This window comes from Carassius auratus, chromosome 4 (assembly GCF_003368295.1).
Source record: "Carassius auratus strain Wakin chromosome 4, ASM336829v1, whole genome shotgun sequence".
NCBI classification, from domain to species: domain Eukaryota; kingdom Metazoa; phylum Chordata; class Actinopteri; order Cypriniformes; family Cyprinidae; genus Carassius; species Carassius auratus.
In genome coordinates, this window is record NC_039246.1 from 21,940,103 (window position 1) to 21,946,618 (window position 6,516).

The following is a 6,516-nucleotide window of genomic DNA, read 5'->3' on the forward strand; positions in this document are numbered from 1 at the left end:
CTGAATCACTAGGGTGCACCTATAATAAGTGTTTATATTCTGACTTTTAGATTGCTTCGGGGTACTGCGGCGGAGTAACCTAGTACCTTTGTGATTCTTCATAGACATAAGCAGAGAGAAGTAGTTCCGGCTACGATGTTCTTCCGCAAGACGCAAGCAGTTCTGTTTATTAACCGATAAAGCGTCAAAAGTTACCTACCGCAGCTTTAACTAGTTATTTATAAAAGAAATGCTGATGAAGCAACCAATTGTTATATGACCGGTCCGGTTCAGTTAACCATTTGTATAATTTACAATATCAATACGGTAGTAATTTGTACTGGCATTTAAACGTCAAACTTTACTTATATTTACTACAGTTATAACAAATGTTTGATAACGTAAATAAAAAACGTTAACGCCCCGACTACGCTAACGTTCGTCATTTTTGAATTTTTTAACTAGATAGCAAAGCTGCACCCATAGGATTGTGGGTGATTTGAGAGCGCGAAGGATACACATGCATCCTTTCCTGTGTATGGGATATTCTTCGAACGAAGGACTCAGTCCTTGGTTTAAATTCACAGGGTAGTAAAATGTCCATTTCACACTTAAGAATCTCGTTGGAAGTAGTCATCAAAGTACTTTCTTTGCTTAATGTTTTATAAATATTGTGAATCGGTGTCCTATGCAGTAGGAGTGTGTTCAATTTTGGAAGCGGCCTCAATTAGCTGGTTGTGGTGTGTTTAATTAGGTGTGGGGTTAAAGTTGGCTGCAAAACGGTCCTCCAGGAGCAGGATTGGAAAGAGTAGTTACATTTACTATTGTGCGTGTGAAATAGTCATTCCAATAATAATTTACATGATGTGGAGTTTTGTGCGAAAAAAGTTCAGTAAAGTGATTGCACTGCCTGTTTTACCAGGAAAGCATTTTGCACTGTAGTTTAATGGATGAGGAAAATACATTGAATGGTCATACAAGAGCAATATGTGAGTTTTGAGCTGCAGTGGATGGCAGTCACTTTTCATGGAGTAACTCCAAATTTGTTGTGTTTTCAATTAGCTTCAGAAGACATTGAATATAGTGGCAAACTCCAGCACTAGAGGGTCATCCCTGCTTGAAATTTTTTTTTTTTTTTTTTTTTTTTTTTTTCATGAAATGGAGTCGTTTGGGTGAATAACAGATAATGGGATTCAATGGTTTTCGGGTGAAGTATTTTAGTAACAAGAAACATAGCATGTATTTCCTCCAAAAGTTAACTTTGCTTGCAGCAGGACTAGAATCGTGTTCAGGAGCGGTATCGGATTGGAAGTTTAACAAGCATGGTAGAAAAGCGCAATAGAGTAGCCAGCGACAGTGAGAGCAGCTGACAGGAACCATTCTCAGGCCAAGGTTCAGGAAGCGGGGGCAGAAGATACGACACAGACGCACACGAGTCAAAAACATAGAGCCTCGCACAAACAGAGTGTCCAATGAGTAGTAGGATGATAACGACAGGTACTGATAAAGTGCTTTTTAGAAGGTTAAGCAGGTTTGAATACGTAAAAGTGTATTACATTGTGTAATACACTTTTACGTATTCAAACCTGCTTAACCTTTTTGTGACCTTGTTTGACTTTTGTATGTACGGTCATGTCTTGTAAGAATTTTGGGCTTTGTCGTGTCTTTCAGAGGACTACCAATTGTTCCTCCGCAACTGTGCCTTTTTGTGGAAAAGAAGTGAAGAACAGCTGTGAGTTTGTCAAGTGGTCTGTGACTGTGTAATTGGGCAAAGCAGAGTAAATAGTAAAAGATGAAATGTTCAGATGTTTCAAATGTAATTTGTTTAATATGCTTAAGAGATCCTTTGAAATGTGTAGTAGAGATCCAAAAGAGAAATTATGGGAGAGCTGAAAATGTAATGTTGTTCATTCTGCAGACGAGCTGGCTTGGGCGGTGGAATGTGTGTTGTAATTGAAAGGCTGACCCGTCCTGTGGGAAACGTAGCACAGGTGTGGCCAATCCAGTTTGTGGAGATGTACAGTCCTGGGCCAAAGATTTGGCAGTGACATCAATGTTGTGTTTTGCAAAGTTTGCTGCTTCAGTATTGTTGATTATTTATCAATGTGTTTCTACAGTATACTGAAAAACATTGATAAGCTTGTTATAAGTTTGAAAGGCTTTTATTGGCAAAAAAAAAAAAATATATATATATTAGTGCTGTCAAAATTAGCGCGTTAACGCATTCGATTAATTTGAAATATTTAACGCGTTAAAAAAAAAATAACGCAATTAACGCGGTTGCAGTTTTTTTTTTATTTCCAGTTGTGGCCTATGTGTGTTCAACGTGCAAAGAAATATGGATAAGACCAAGGAAGGACTTTTAGACGGAAAGTTTCAGTATAAAACTCTGCCGGATTACTCTTCAGTCTGCCACAAGAAACATTACTCTTCATTCAGTCTGCCACAAGAAACAGCAACATTAAAATCATGAACTCAAATGTCATTGTTTAAAATAAAAAAAACAATGACTGTAACAGTGCGTAAATCAGACATTTCTGTAACGCTAACGTTAATAAGCTTAAATGAAAATAACGAAATGATTGTGTAACGGAGTATTTTTTGTTGTCAATCACTCCTGTGCGCGTGCATCACTGTCCTCCTCGCAGCTGCAGCAACTTGCGCTCTCTCTCTTCATCAAGCTTTAAAACAAAAAGGGGACAAAAAGATCATATTGTCTTTGTGCATAGGCTATAGATTAATTAGATAAATGAATATCTAAATTTGTGCCTTGCCGTCTACGGTATTTTTTTAGAACTTAGAAAAAGATGCTGCAGCCAATGAGCAGCCAGCGGGGGCTGCAGGACGACTCAACCTCCGCAGACAGTTTTTAATGTTTATCAGACAATAAATACTCAAGATTTTGCTTTAGTATAACTCACAACGAGTTTCACACACCTTCTCCGGCCACGTTGAGTTGTTGACACTTAACAGTGGGACAAGCGACACATGCGCTATTCACTCGTATAACTTAAGGGTGAATGGGTAATGTAGTTTTCTGCTCTGGGTGGGATGAATTAGGAAGCTTGCATTGTGAAGGGCGCTCTGAAAATCGGCGGTGCAGGTAAAAGATTAAAACCTCTATTAAAACAGCTGTCCAAATGAGCGTACCGGTACGCTACAAGCACGTTCTGGGCGCACGGAGAGGTGGCGGTACGCTCAAGAGCTATATTTGGAAGTGGCGGTACTGAGTACTGGTGCGTACTGGCCCACTTAAAGCACTGGCAATGACTATACTTTGGAATTTTTTTGCAGTCCACTTAGAATTCAACATGGAAATCATTTTTGTTGTTTATTGGCATTGATTGTTTTGAAATTCAAATGGTACTTACATGCCTGTGTTTTTATTTCTGTAATAAATATGGCTTTCAAGCCAACAGTTAATTTGGAGGATATTGATGGTTTATTGCAGGTATGTTGTTTACATGAGAAAATCTGTGTTACAAGTTAAACAAAAATTCCAATAAACAATCATATTTTGAATTTAAATAGTTTCTTTGTCTTGAGTTTACATTAATTATTTACATTTTACATTTACATATCCAAAAAGTTTCAGTCTTTTAATTGCGATTAATCGCGATTAATTTTAAAAAATTGTGCGATTAATTAGTTAATTTTTTTTAATCGATTGACAGCACTAATATATATATATATATAAACCAAGTCAATCTTTACAGTGTTGAACTTTGTTCTTTATAACATCTCTCTCCAGCATGCTAGATATTAGCTTCTGGGCCAAATCCTGACTGATGGTGATCCACTGTCGCTCTGGGACGTCCTGAAGAGTTCTTCACTGCAGTCGATCCTCTCTCCTTGAAGTTCTTGATGATCTGGTAAATGGTTCTTTCAGGTGCAATATTCTTTGTAGCCATTTCCTTACCTGTGAGGCCTTTTAATGCAAAGTGGTGGCTGTACATGTTTCTTTGGAGATGAGCATTGCTAACAATAAACACAATGCCTGGAAGCACTTCTTGCAACAGCTTAAGCAGCAAACTTCGCAAAACACAACGTTTATGTCACGGCAAAACTTTTGGCCATGAGTGTACCCGACTGCAAAGATAATTTGAATCTCAAGTAACGAATGAAGTTCAATGAGAAAGAACACGGTTACATGGTATTTATTCCATGAAGTGTTCCAGATGGTAAGTAACAATTTGTGTGTAGTAGGTGTAGGCCCCATCCCTGGATATGAAGGTGGGACAGAGCAGAGTCTATCACCATGGATGAACACTGCGAAAAATGAAATGGAGTTGAAGCGCTTATATGCTCTAGTTTTCAAGCAGTGATTGGCCAGAGCTCTTAGTATGAATGGCATGACATTGGAGTGTCCTTGACCAAACCTGGGCTGAAGTTTGCTTTTCTTCAGGAGGAGGAGATAATTATGTTTCATTACTGTTGGAAGTGAATTGTGCAGGAAGGTGGATCTGTAGGAAAAGGATTGGGGGCCCCTGGTCTGGTGCAGTGTGAGATAGTGGTGGTGATTGGAAATGTTCTTGTCCAATCGACTCATCTAGTAAAGGAGCTCCTGGGACCTGGCAGCGTTAGCAGGCAGGTGTGTTGTCAGGTTAATGTAGTGCTGATTGAGGTCTACCTTTTATACTTAAACCTTGACATTATCACGAACAAAATGAGTGGAAGTCATTATGAGGCAAAAACTATTTTCTGACAATCTTTGTGAAATTACACCATGTGAACTTTTCAGAAGACAGTCAGCTCCCCTCAGAGACACATTCTTATAAACTTCCAAATCAATATTGAGGATTTTCTTCCAATGGTTCATGCAAAATGAACAATGACCGATCTTCCTGCTACTGTATTTTTCTCTGTGCGACCATCTTCAGTGTCTCTGGCCTGTTAACGCTTCTGGCGTTAACACTTCATATTTTCACATAATTGCATTGCAACAATTTGTGCAAGTCCAGTACAGTGTGTTAAATAAGGCAAAAAAAAAGGGTGTGTGGTAAGAATGTGAGGAAAAAAAACAAAACATCCAAAAACACAAGGAAAAGCAGGGCCTGTAGCACTCTTATTCATATAACGTCAGAAAAATTGGGTAGAAAGTAAGTCAAACTAGCCAAGTATTAATCCTTACTATTTTGCCCCCCTCCCTTTCTATTCTGGGAAACAGGCTAGAGCAGTGGTTCCCAAATCTCTCCTGAAGGCCCCCCTGCCCTGCACCTTTTATATGTCTCCCTTATCTAGCAGCCCTAATTCCACTCATCACGTTAGTAGAGACTGTGAGAACTAAATTGGGTATGTCTGATTAGGGAGACATACAAAATGTCCAGGGCAGGGGGGCCTCCAGGACAAGTTCGGGAACCACTGGAATAGAGGATATATCTTGTCCTCCCTTTTTCAGGGTAACAAACAGTAGGTATAGACAAGTCATTACTAGCCTCCTCCAGAAAACTACTGTTGGTCCATTCCAGTCCTGGATTGTTACCCTTCTCTGCACATTATGTATGCCTTTTCACACACCTCATTTACATCAACAGCTCATTACAAGACCTATCCATGACCAGGAAATGAGCACATGATCTCAATCAGGTGTATTACATAAGGGACACATACAAAATGAGCAGAGCAGGGTAACAACCCAGGACAGGAATGGACCCTAGTAACGACTTATTGGGGACTTCGAAACCTCATGTCTGACTCACAATATCCACTTTGCTGCAGAGTTATTCTCTAACACACACAAGCTAATGTCTTCAGGATCACTACTAAAACACCAGCATTGCAGGTGATCAGGGTTGGAGCCCAACTCTGCAGTAAAGTGGATCTCACAAGCCACATTTCAAAAGCGCTGCACTAAACACTACTTCCACAGCTTGCCCCCATATCCTCACCTCTACATATTTCCTATGAAACCTGCACTGGCACACCTCATTCAAATTGTCAGCTTACTAGTAGCTACTACAAGAAATGAATTAGGTGTCCAATTCAGGAGCCACATTACATAAACTGCTGCGGGAACAGGACAAGCTGGGGAAGCGCTCAATCCCTGACTGATCCTCCCGGTCACATCTCACGCCAACCACACCCTGCTGTTATCCAGTGTTTCCATACTCCAGTACTAAGGACCTGCCTCACACAAGGTTTCCCATGCTCCCTGGGACTGGAGTTCAGGAAAAACTAGTACAACTCTCCCCACTACATTGCCCCAAACACAATCCTGGATAGAGAGACTCATCTCACCTCAAAACACAAACACTACATCATACTTACCTCAAAATGCACATCTCACAAACGTTTGCAAACCACTACTGCTTCAGCTCCACAATGACATTTGGATGTGACCGTTCGCTGTCTGTTCCCATCTGCCAATAGGAAGTGTCAGAAACACACTCAATATAAAACATTTTTACACACCTTACCTGGGACATGAAGAAAACACAAAATCCACATGCATCTACTTTCATGCAGTAAAGTGCTGGGGAAAACAAACATGCAAATAATACATTCATCAACATCAATTGTACCATCAATGATGACACT